The sequence below is a fragment of the Lontra canadensis genome, unplaced genomic scaffold (genome assembly GCF_010015895.1).
Source record: "Lontra canadensis isolate GAN:19392208 unplaced genomic scaffold, GSC_riverotter_1.0 scaffold35, whole genome shotgun sequence".
In the NCBI taxonomy this organism is placed as follows: Eukaryota; Metazoa; Chordata; class Mammalia; order Carnivora; family Mustelidae; genus Lontra; species Lontra canadensis.
The window spans coordinates 9,720,959-9,733,507 of NW_022631029.1; the positions used below are offsets into that span (position 1 = coordinate 9,720,959).

A 12,549-nucleotide genomic window follows, 5' to 3' on the forward strand; every position below is an offset into this window, starting at 1 on the left:
GGAGGAGGAGGAGGAGGAGGAGGAGGAGGAGGAGGAGGAGGAGGAGAAGGAGGAGGAAGAGGAGGAGATGGAGGGGGGGAGGGGGCAAGGGAGAAGGGAGGGGGAGGAGGAAAACCTGTCTGTAGTACAGAGAGCTGACAAAACACTCTTCTCATTAACTAGAGCCCACGTGGTAGCAATTCCCAACTCAGGGGAGAAGAATCTGCCTCCTTAAGCCCCCACCTCCCGTGTCAGTGATTAAGAAAGCCCTTTCTTGTCCCTGCCTTTCTTTCAGGGAATTCTGAAGATTCAGTCAACAGGAAACGGGACAGGAGGTGGGGGTGGAGGGGGGAAGCCCGAGAGTTACGTGGTGCGCATCAATGTCAAGGGTCCTTGAGGGCTGTACACACCATCTCTGTATGAGACGGTAGTAATAGCAGCAATCATCGATGATCGGCCCCCAATATTGAGCCCGATACCTCCGTGCCAGGCACTTGCATCATCTCATTCAATCCTAACAAGCCTCCCCTAAGTGAGGAATGAGGAGGGACCCAGGTTTGGTTGAAGCACTTAGTGGCCAGCATGCGTCTCTGGTGGCTGGCGGGGTCCAAACCCATTCTGTCGAACCCACCCCGGAACCGTTCCCAGGTGGATTCAGGCCTGGGATTTTGGTGTCGCCTTCACTTCTGAGACGGTCATCTGTAGCATACATAGATGGCTCTATCCAGGGACGAATCACGGTCCACCCGGCACTGGGAAGGACGGCCTCCGGGTGGCTCTCAGCGGAACTTTACTGTCGGCGGCGCGTGTTCCCGTCCGGGCGGCCGGGCGCGCGGGCTGGGCGGGGGACGCATTCTGGCGCGGACCGCGAGCGGAGCCTGCGAGCGCCGCCGCCGGAGAAGACCGACGCTTGCCCGGAGCCAGCCCGCGGCGCCCGGGCCTGGCCGGCCGCTTCCCGCCTCAGCCGCCACCCCCGCCCCCGCCGCCGCAGACGCCGCCGAGGCAGGAGCCGCGGGACGCTCAGCCGCTTGGCCCTGCCCGGCCCCGCGCGGCCCTGAGCCGCGGCGCCGGAGGTGAGTGCCGGTGCCGGCCCCCGGCTCCCGACTCGGGCCGTCGGGACCCGCAACAATGGGGGCCGAATGGGGACGCGGCCCGGGCCCATGGCGCTCAGCGGCCTGGGGCAGCCAGCCTGTCCCAGCGGTCCGGGCCTTGGGGCGCTGGATCCCCATTGGGGACTTCCAGTGGCCGGAGCCTTGGAGAGGGTCTTGGCTTCGACCCTGGGCCTCGGTGGCTTATATTTTGTATCTTGGTATCCGGGAAAGGGAGTCATAGGGGCATGGAGTCTTAACTCCTTTGGTGTGCGCTCCTGACGCTTGATGCGGACGCCCTGGAGGCAGACCACAGTGGGGTGGATGTGGGGGGGCTTGCGTTTGGAATTCCAGGGGCCTCAGTGTGCCTGGTCCCTCAGGCGCATCGGGATGTGTCTTCTCCCTACCCCCAGTCTTCCGAGGTCTGTGAACTTGGCGGACTGGGGTCTGGTTGGGGAGAAGAGGCACGAAGAGTTTGGCTTCTTGGGGGAAACCGGTGATTAGTTCCTGGAAAGGCAGAAGCTCAGCTGGGCACAGAGGAGTTGAGCAAAGAGCTGGATTCTCCAGGGCCCAGATGCATCCTGGCGTTGGGGGGTTCTTGGGCAGGGAACTGAGTGTCACAAGAGTGCCACGGTGAGTAGTGTTGGCTACCTTGGCGTTAGGGTGAGGCCGGAGTTGTGATTTGGGGAGTGTAGAGGAGTGTTGGTAGCCTGCCGAGTTTGGTAGGCTGCTTTATGTGGGCCATGGTGGTGGCAGCCTAGGAGATGAACAAGAGAACTTCGCAGAGTGGGCTTCCCGATAGAGAATGACCTCTTCCTGCGGGGGAGTGGGTGACTCAGATCTGTTAGAATTCCTGTGCTTGCTAGTGGATGTGACTGACTATATTAGTGCCTGGGCACCAAGGTGGATGGGGCTGGAAAGGGCTTTGTGGGGCTGAAGGAGTTCGTTCCTGAGTAGAAGATAGTGTGAAATCATTCCTTCTCACTCCGAGTCAGAATGGTAACTGTCATTGACAATATTTTAGGCAAAGAATTTGTTTGTGGTATTTGGATTCAAAGCTTTTCTTCTGTTCATTTTTTTTTTTCCTCCTGTTTTTGAGTTGTGACTCATACTTTCTTTTCAGCTCTGTGGCTATTGTTTGTAATGCTAGACAAACTTAGATACTGTAATATATGTAAATTCTAGGGGGTTTCAGTCCAGTTCTTACAAATCTAAATTAATTTAAGAGCCTGTTTTCACTAATTTGTGTGTTATTGTTAAATGTGTGCAACTCTAGAGGGGGATGTGAAGACCCTAACAGTTGATGTTGTTAAATACTCTTCATATCCCCGAATCCATGAACCATCCATTTTCTTCTACTGCCATGAAGTCATTATGTTGAATCTTTTAAGTCTTAGTGACTGCCCTCACAGGACATTATCTTTACTGGAAGTGTTATCTACCTTCAGTGAGTTTGGTCTGTACACTGTGTCTTATCTGTATTATTATTATTTTTTAGAGATTTTATTTATTTATTTGATAGAGAGAGATCACAAGTAGGCAGAGAGGCAGGAAGAGAAAAAGGGGGAAGCAGGTTCCCCGCTGAGCAGAGAGCCTGATGTGGGGCTCGATCCCAGAACCCTGAGATCATGACCTGAGCCGAAAGCAGAGGCTTAACCCACTGGGCCACCCAGGTGCCCCTCATCTGTATTATTTAAAGGCAGTGTGCAAACTCCAACTCTGAGGCCTGCAGCTGTTCACCAGAGGTCTGTATGTAGCGTTCAGACAAAAGTTGGTATGGATGAGGTATTAAATTCTAGATGGAAAGAAAAAAGTATCAGAATCATTGCACCTTTTGAGTTTATTTAGAGTGTTAAGAGGCACTGGAGTCTACTATAAATTTTCAGGTGAAATGTGAGGTAATTCTGTATGTAGTTGTACAAAGTTATGGGGATTGGTTCCCACCCCCCCCTTAATCTTTAAAAAAAAAATCATGTATTTCCCTTCAGTTCTCTTTCTTTTAAATTTTTCTATTTTAAATCCTTAATTCTTCCATAAACTGGTTAGTATCTGTTGAATTATTCCAGATACTATGTTGGGCATTTCCACAGTGGTGATATTTTTGACATTTTGATAATAGTATTTCTTAGTTCAAAAGTGGCTGTAGGTCTGTGAAGAAAGAAGTGATTCAGGTATATCGAGCTTTTAATCAGTAAAGCTGTTGAATGAAGTTTTTATAGAGTATTAATTTTGACTGGTGATAATTGATTCTCTTAATGTATTTCCATGAAAAAGTTTAGCTATAATGTGATCACATTAGTGTGGGATTGTTTTAGCATCATTTCATTTAAATATACCTGTTAACTTTAAGTATTTCTGTAGGCAAACCACAGGTAACATTTTGTTTCTGTGTGTGTCTGGATGAACAGTGATTTATAAATACTGTATATGTGCTTGGGTTCCCCAGGAAGCCGTCACACTTTCCTTTCCACTGTGGTTTGGGAGCATGAAGGCGTTGCTTACCCCCTTTGTCTGGTTCACTGTATGTAGGCTGGGAGTGTCTGCTGATCACTTGGAGTGCTGTCCCCTAGAACAGAAGGAATAAGATTGAGGTAAGGCTCAGTCTATTTGAAATTGCTTGCCTCTTGATAGTCACTGCATAAAATATTATGTAAATTGTATTTGAATTTTTTAAAATTGTTAATCTCCATTCTGATCTAGTAGAATGAAACTCTGTCCTTTCCTCTCTTATCTAGTGGTATTTATGTTTTTGGCTAAAAATAAATGAAATTTAAAATCAAGGCACTCACATAATAAATTCTTTGAAATACCTTTCATTTTCTATCTAAAATATGAACTTGATCAAGGAAAATAAAAAGTTTACATATGTTGTTTTGAAAACAAAGTGATTGTTGAAAGAACTATTTTTGACTACCTGTTAGACAAATGGATAGACTTCAGACACTCTTGGAAAGAAGGCTTAGAGTTTTTGCTCTCTTTAGGAAAATTCTGAAGTGCTTGTACAATAGGAAGAGCATGTCTTTAGAGTCATCCCACTTCTACCTCTTGCTTGCTTTTTGACCTGGGCAAGCTCTTAACCTCTCTGAGCCTTGTTTTTTATTTTATTTATTTTTTTCATCTGTAAAATGGGGTTAATATAACCTCTGCAGGTTGTATTGAGGACTGGAGAAGAGGCACAGTGCTTTGTGGGGGGCGGGTGGTCAGTGCTTGCTTTTAGTAGTAGTGTATTGATGTTAGTAGCTGTTAGTGTAGTTAGAAGTAGTAATGGGGGCACTACTCGCAGTAGTATTAGTAGTAGGAATATAGCTGGGTGCTCTGCATAGATGAGGGGCTCAGTTTCTTTGGTGAAGAAAGTAGCCTGCTGTCCACCTGTTTGCACTCTGGACAGGTGAGAATTGTCGAGGTAGTCTTTATCTGGTACTGGTGGGCAGGAGTCCACACTATAAAGTCCAAGGTCATTTCTGGCACTGGTAGGTTTTTTTCCTGGCAGTTTCTTTGGAGAAGCCAGGAGGTAACTATTCGGCATGTCCTTGTTTTGAGAACTGTAAGCATTCCCGTTGACAGAGTTCTAGGGTATGCCAGGCAGCATGATGTTCTTGTAGGCCATGGTCAGGATGTTTCTCTAGCTTTCGTCTTATCAGAGACCTGATTTTGTCTTTTTGCTAGGAAGACTCCAGATGCTGGAGAGATTTGTCATCTTTCTCTAATTTGGGCTATTTTGATAGAATATAGCACTCTGTTCAGAAATGTTTTTGATGAACAGAAGGTTCACAGCCTTTGTTACAGAATTGTTCAGTTTTATTTTTTCCCTATGAGAGGAAAAAAAGTCAAGAGAAAAATAAGTATGAGCCAGATAGAAGTGATTAGAAATAACTGGCCCTAAATCTCTTCCAGCTCTAGTCAGATCTCCTCTCCATTCCAGCAGGTCTCTAACTCCAGTTAAAAGTAAATAATATTCTTTTGACCTTAAAATACAGTGAACATCTAGATTCTGGTATATCTCTATTTCAACAACTCACAAGGACCTTTATGACCCAGCCGCTTCTGTATCTGCCTTTCTAGTCCCTCTGCAACAATTCCTTTGGCACTTGACGCTCTAGGTATAGTGAACTCCTTGAGGGTCCCCAGCATGCTCAGGCTATACCTCCTGCTAATTTTCCTCTCCATTCTAGTCATTTTTCTGACTCCTAGGCTTGCATTTACCAGAAATCAAGGCACTACCGTCTCTTAAGAGACTCTTCGATTCTTTCTAGATTAAGCTGAATGCCTGTCTTTTGTGTGGCCATTGAGATTTGTCCAAGCATCTTTCATAATTACACTGTTCTCCTAACTTTTGGTATATTTGTGTGTTTTCCATGCTAGGTTGTGACCTACTTGAGAGCAGACTCTTGTCTTGTTTATCCTTATATTCTAATACCTAACCATCTCTAGCACAGAGTAGCTACTCAGTGAATGTTTGTTGAATGAACAAATGAATGACCTCTGATATGAAATGACAGGAAATCATTCCCTGTGGAGTTGGTGGTGATGAGAGTTCTGATTTTATGGCTGCATCTGGTCCTGGCTGAAACAGTGTTTCTGCCTTTGTATTTACAGGTTGCTAAAAGCAGCATTTTGTTTGAAAATGTGTTGCTTAATTCCATACGTTCATGGTTTCAGGCTGGGGGGCTATTACTTGCTTTCTGTAGGTCTTGCAAAAGTTTGCTTTGGAAGAAATAAAAATTTTTCATTGGTATTATCTAGCTCTTCCTTTGGCCATTTACTGCTGTGAGCACTTTGTCCTCATGTGTGAAGAAGAATGGCTAGTCAGATTGGGTCACAAGGTCTCCAGACAACTAGTGGGAGTGGGTAATGGATTTAACACCAGGTGTGTGCCTTACTGGCTGATGGACTTTTGGGAGTTGAGCTTAATATCACCATTTTCAGGATCCAAGATTATTTGCCCAAACTTTATTCAGGAATTTGAACTTAGTGACTATGAAATTATCTGTACTAGTTCTTTGCTCAGCCTAATACTGTACTAACACTGAAACTGATGAATTAATTCTTTGTTAGGAGGCTATGTGTTCAGAGTTACTAAACCAGTAATTTAGGAATCGTGCTGATTCCTTAAGTCACCCTTTTGGTTCTTCATGGTAAAATAACTTGAGAGTGTACTATCTAAATTACTTTGATTTAATTCTCATGATTGATCTGATCACATAGGAATCCCACTGAAGACCAGGTGTGAGGAACCTTACTAAAACCTACATAATGCTGTTCTTCTTTCATGCAGCTGACAAACTTAGCAGACTGCAGGAAAGAAAAGCATGAAAAATAACCTTAGTTAGATTAAAGATAAAAACTGATATGAGAGGGGCGCCTGGGTGGCTCAGTGGGTTAAAGCCTCTGCCTTCGGTTCAGGTCATGATGCCAGGGTCCTGGGATCGAGCCCAGCATCGGGCTCTCTGATTAACAGGGAGCCTGCTTCCTCCTCTCTCTCTGCCTGCCTCTCTGCCTACTTGTGATCTCTGTCTGTCAAATAAATAAACAAAATCTTAAAAAACAAAACAAAAACATGATATGAGGTAAGGAAAACTGAGACAAAGTATAAGACATTAAATACGGCAAGCAGCTGTGAAATTGAAGATAGTTTGTGAGCAATGTTGAGATTTTGATCATAATACAGGTTAGAAGCGGTAAAAACAAGGATCATTTCAGCCAACATAGATATATTGGCAGTACTAGTGCCCACTTATGGTCTTGTAACACCATTAATGAAAGTTGTATATAGGCAAATGAAAATGTTTGCTTTTTGATAAGTATACCTTGCACATGTATCATACTATAGTTCATAAAACACTTTCATGTACATTTCCTTTACTTTACCCTCCCAACAACCCTGTGACACAGGTAGCTCCATTTTACAGATGAGGAAGAAAACACAAAGAGGTCAAGTGGCTTGCTTTCAAGTGCATAAAGCCAGTAAGAATAAGTTGGGACTTGATTCCAGGTTTTCTGATCCTAAGTTTGGGACCCCTTTTATGTCCTCATAGGATGCTGTTAGGTCTTCAGTTTGGGGGGATGGTTACTCCTAATTCCAGGCTTCTGGCCAGTAAAAAGTACACCCGAAGAAGGTAGTGCCACACAGAGGGTAGAGCATCTGCTCTGTTAACAGTAGCCCAGAAACTCTAAAGGGCTGGATGGGGGAGGAACCTAAAGGGAGCCCGCCCCCCTCTGCAATAGATCACTTAGAGCTCAAGACAAAAACCCAGAACCAGGTGATGTTTTTGCAATACTTGACACTAGCAGTAATCTTTCTCCTAATGTGATAATGTATAGACATTGGATTAAAAATAAAAAAGTTTGGGAAGAATTTTTTTAGGTGTGATTCTAACTTGAGCTCAGGCTCTTTGCCTTCATTGTGCTTTCTAGTTCCACTGTCTCCTCCACACCAGCTTTCACTGTTTCACCCACCTGCACTGAGCTTGGATGCCAGGTTGGCACGGCCCATAGTTTCAGTGCTGCCTTTCCTGGGTCTGAGAACCCTTTACTTGTACTCTTGCCATCCCTAAACTTTGTCCTCTGGGTTCTTTTGCTAACCCTAGGCTGCTCAGTGTTTCTGGGAATCAGGAAAATTGGATGTCTTGTTGACAGCAGTTCCCGCTGCCCCACTTGAGTTGAGCTCTGACTGCTACTCATGGTCCTCCTGTGCTGCCTTCTCAGGGTCCCATTTCCTTCAGCAACTGCTTGCATGTTTCCCAAGGCTCATTTTTAAAAAAAAAAAATTTCTTCTTTTTAAATTTTTTATTTTTTTTAAGTAATCTCTGTACCCAGTGTGGGGCTTGAACCCACAACCCTGAGATCAAGAGTCACAGTTCTACCACCTGAGCCGGCCTGGCACCCCAAGGCTTATTTTTTCCATAGGCCCTAGACCCACCTTCTGTCTCCCTCATTCCTTTTTTTTAAAGATTTTATTTATTTGACAGAGAACACAAGTAGGCAGAGAGGTAGGCAGAGAGGGAGAAGCAGGCTCCCGCTGAGCAGAGAGCCCAGTGAGGGGCTTGATCCCAGGACCCTGAGATCATGACCTGAGCCGAAGGCAGAGGCTCAACCCACTGAGCCACCCAGGTGCTCCTATCTCACTCATTCTTTTTTCTTTTTTAAAGATTTTATTTGTTTATTTGACAGAGAGATCACAAGTAGGCAGAGCAGCAGGCGGGGTGTGGGGGGGCCAGGCTCTCCGCTGAGTAGAGAGCCCAGTGCGGGGCTTGATCCCAGGACCCTGATACCACGACCTGAGCTGAAGGCAGAGGCTTAACCCACTGAGCCACCCAGGTGCCCCTATCTCCCTAATTCTTTTTTTTTTTTTTTTAAAGATTTTATTTATTTATTTGACAGAGATCACAAGTAGATAGAGAGGCAGGCAGAGAGAGAGAGAGAGAGGGAAGCAGGCTCCCTGCTGAGCAGAGAGCCCGATGCGGGACTCGATCCCAGGACCCCGTGATCATGACCTGAGCCAAAGGCAGCGGCTTAACCCCCTGAGCCACCCAGGCGCCCCTATCTCCCTCATTCTTTTTTTTTTTTTTTAAGATTTTTTATTTATTTATTTGACAGACAGAGATCACAAGTAGGCAGAGAGGCAGGCAGAGAGAGAGGAAGGGAAGCAGGCTCCCTGCTGAGCAGAGAGCCCGATGCGGGACTCGATCCCAGGACCCTGAGATCATGACCTGAGCCGAAGGCAGCGGCTTAACCCGCTGAGCCACCCAGGCGCCCTATCTCCCTCATTCTTGACCATGACTTCACTTTAAGGCTCCTGCTCCCTGTTTTTTTCCCCTTACCTTTCTGTCATGACATTTCCTTTTTTCTTTTTCTGTCTCTATTTTTAAAGATTTGTTTATTTATTTTAGAGAGAGAGAGCATGAGCAGGAAGGGCAGAGGGAGAGGGAGATAGAATCCCAGGCAGACTCTGTGTTGAGTGTGGAGCCTGACACAGGGCTTGATCCCATAACCCCGAGATCATGACCTGAGCTGAATGAAACCGGCAATCAGAGGTGTAACTGACTGTGCCACCCAGGCACCCCTCTCTCATGACAGTTTCATAGTTCAGAATCTCTTGCTTATAGAAGGTCCTTGACTTTTTAACTTTTTTCCCCATGATTATACCAGTAATACCAGTAATATATGAGCACAGTAAAATTCAGACATTTTTAAATAGGAAAGAAACCCATAATTCATGTCTCTGTTAATCACCACTGAGAATTCAGTCTATTTATGCTGGGGTTGTGATCTCAGGGTGGTAAGATAGACCCCTGTGTAGGGCAGAGTCTGTTTGAGACTCCCTCTTCCTCTCCCTCTGCCTGTCCCCTGAGCGGGTGTGCAAGTGTACTCTCTTTCTTTCAAATAAATAAATCTTAAAAAAAAAAAAAAAAAATTTGGTCTATATTCACATTTTTTTCTACTGGGTTTGCTAATGTGTATGAATGCATGTGTATGTGAGAGAAAGGTAAAGTAATTCCTTTTTTTTTTTTTAAGATTTTATTTATTTGACAGAGAGATCATAAGTAGGCAGAGAGGCAGGTGCGGGGGGAGGGCGGTGCAGGCTCCCCGCTGAGCAGAGAGCCCGATGTGGGGCTTGATCCCAGGACCCTGGGATCATGACCTGAACCGAAGCCAGAGGCTTTAACCCACTGAGCCACCCAGGCTCCCCAAAGTAATTCCTTTTTGCATAAGTGGGATTACAATATATCTACTCTTCTGTAACTTTTTCATTTAATGCTTTTATCTTGGGCATTTTTTCATGTTTAATACACAGATCTATCATATATTATAATAGTTACATAGTATTATATTGTATATTTGTATCAATTTTTCTAGTCCCCTGGTGATAGACATTTGTTTCTGTCTTTGCAGCTACAAGCATCATTGTGTGTATGTATCTTTGTATACTTCTTTGTATACATTGTATACATCTTTCTGTACTTTGTATACTTATGATAAAATCCTGCAAGTGGATTTTCTGTGTCAAAGGATATGCATGTTTAAAATTTTTCTATGTAATACCAAATAACTGAAAATATTGTATTTATAGTTCTCCTTTAGCACTGAACATTATCAAATTTTTTTAAAAGATTTTATTTTTGTATTTAATTTTTTTTTAAAGATTTTATTTATTTATTTGACAGAGAGAGAGATCACAAGTAGACAGAGAGGCAAGCAGAGGGAGAGGGGGAAGCAGACTCCCCACCAAGCAGAGAGCCCGACGTGGGGCTCAATCCCAGGATCCCAAGACCATGACCGAAGCCTAAGGCAGAGGCTCAATCCATGGAGCCACCCAGCTGCCCCTAAAAGATTTTATTTATTTACTTGACAGAGATCACAAGTAGGCTGAGAGGCAGGCAGAGAGAGAGAGGGGGAAGCAGGCTCCCTGCTGAGCAGAGAGCCAGATGTGGGACTCCCAGGACCATGACCTGAGCCAAAGGCAGAGGCTTTAACCCACTGAGCCACCCAGGTGCCCCAGTTATCAAATATTTTTAATCTTTACCAGTTTGAAGCTAATTTTAAACACTTTTTTAAAAAAGATTTATTTATTTATTTATTTATTTATTTGACAGAGAGAGAGAGATCATAAGGAGGCAGAGAGAGAGAGGAGGAAGCAGGCTCCCTGCCAAGCAGAGAGCCTGATGCGGGACTCGATCCCAGGACCCTGAGATCATGACCTGAGCCAAAGGCAGAGGCTTAATCCATTGAGCCACCCAGGCGCCCCTGAACACATTTTTTGAATCCTGGATAACATTTTCTTACTGAGGAGGAAGAACATCTTTTCATGTGTTTGTTTTGTATGTATTAATTGATTAATTAGTTGATTAATTAATTAGTTGATTAATCAGTGTCTCCTTTCTAGCCTCTTCCTAACCTCTTCTCCCCTTTTGGTTTTTAATCTACATGTAAGGTAGAACCATAGTAACTTAGCTCTGGGTCTCTCATGCCACCCTATCCTTCTCCTTCCTATCCCTGTTTCTTATCTAAAATGCAATTTTAGGGACTCCTGGGTGGCTCAGTTGGTTGAGCAGCTGCCTTCGGCTCAGGTCATGATCCCAGTGTTCTGGGATCGAGTCCCACATCGGGTTCCTTGCTCGGCAGGGAGCCTGCTTCTTCCTCTGCCTCTGCCTGCCATTCTGTCTGCCTGTGCTTGCTCTCTCTCCCTCTCTCTCTGACAAATAAATAAATAAAATCTTTAAAAAAAATGCAACTTTACTGTCATTTCCTTACCACCTGTTTTATCTATGTCTCTTAATGCTTTGTGGTCTGGCTTCTGGTCTTATATTTCTCCTGGACACTATTTCTGAGGTGAATTCCTTATTGCCAGGACAACAGTTTTTTTTTTCTTGATGTCTGTTCTCCCTTGTTCTGACCAACTCCCCACTCCCCAGGGTAGGGAAGCCACGCATGAATGGACTTTTTATTATGGAAAATTTCAAACATAGACAACAACAAGGAATATAGTATATGAACCCCATGTACCCATCACCAATTTTGACAATTATCAGCATTCCCCCCAATTTTTTCCTTCAGTTGTCCTCCCCAAATTTTGGTTGTTGTTGGCATATTTCAAAGCTAAATCTCAGACATTGTCACTGAGTGTATCTCTCTTACTGATAAGAGCATTCTATTTTTTTTTTTTTAAAGATTTTATTTATTTATTTGCCAGAAAGAGCATGCACATAGGAGCAGGGGGGAGGGACAGAGTGAGAGGAAGAAGCAGACTTCCCACTGAGCAGAGAGCCTGATGTGGGGCTCCATCCCAGGACCCTGAGATCATGACCTGGGCCACCAATGTCAAATAAAATCTTAAAATAAAAAACAAAAAAACCACAAAACTTTAAAGTTTTTATTTATTTGACAGACAGAGATCACAAGTAGGCAGAGAGGCAGGCAGAGAGAGAGGAGGAAGCAGGCTCCCTGTTAAACAGAGAGCCCAATGCTGGGCTCGATCCCAGGACCCTGGGATCATGACCTGAGCTGAAGGCAGAGGCTTTAATCCACTGAGCCACCCAGGCGCCCCAGGACTTGATTTTTTTTTTCCTTTCTTCCTTCCTCCCTTCCTTCCTTCCTTCCTCCCCTCAGTCCTTCCTTTTTTTCTTCCCAGGATTTGATTTTTAATCCTGGCTCTATGATACCTGCTGTTTAAGTTGGGCAGTTTGTGAGCTTGTTTTCTCCTCTTGAATGGTAGTGAGGATAATTATGATAATTCCATCTCATAGGATTGTTGTGAGATTGAGATTATCTCATACTCCCACATAAAGTGCTTAGCACAGTGCTTTACCTGTGTGGGGCACAAACGTTTTTTGTCTCACTCTGTTTTTATTTATCCATTCATTGATTCAGCAGATTATTTTTTGAGCATGTATGTTTTAGCTGAAGAGGAAACACTGACCTTGGCTTCTAGGATTCTACATTGTCTTGATGCTCTGCCTGGTTCTCAGATGTGCTTTTGTAAAAA

The 12,549-nt window shown here is 44.4% G+C and overlaps 1 protein-coding gene across 6 annotated transcripts in view; it reads left to right on the forward strand.

Moving 5' to 3' along the window:
• Positions 1 to 12,549, forward strand: part of RAD54L2 (RAD54 like 2) — a 110,982-nt gene that overhangs the window by 1,643 nt on the left and 96,790 nt on the right. For 2 of the 6 annotated variants that reach the window (XM_032868176.1, XM_032868183.1), the window contains exons 1-2: positions 857 to 1,052; positions 3,514 to 3,658. The exons of 1 other annotated variant lie outside the window; for it this stretch is intronic. The gene's annotated coding sequence lies outside the window, so the exon portion shown is untranslated. Of the gene's footprint in view, positions 1 to 856; positions 1,053 to 3,513; positions 3,659 to 12,549 lie in introns of those variants that run through there. 3 more of the 6 variants (XM_032868178.1, XM_032868177.1, XM_032868179.1) reach the window with 3 other exon arrangements.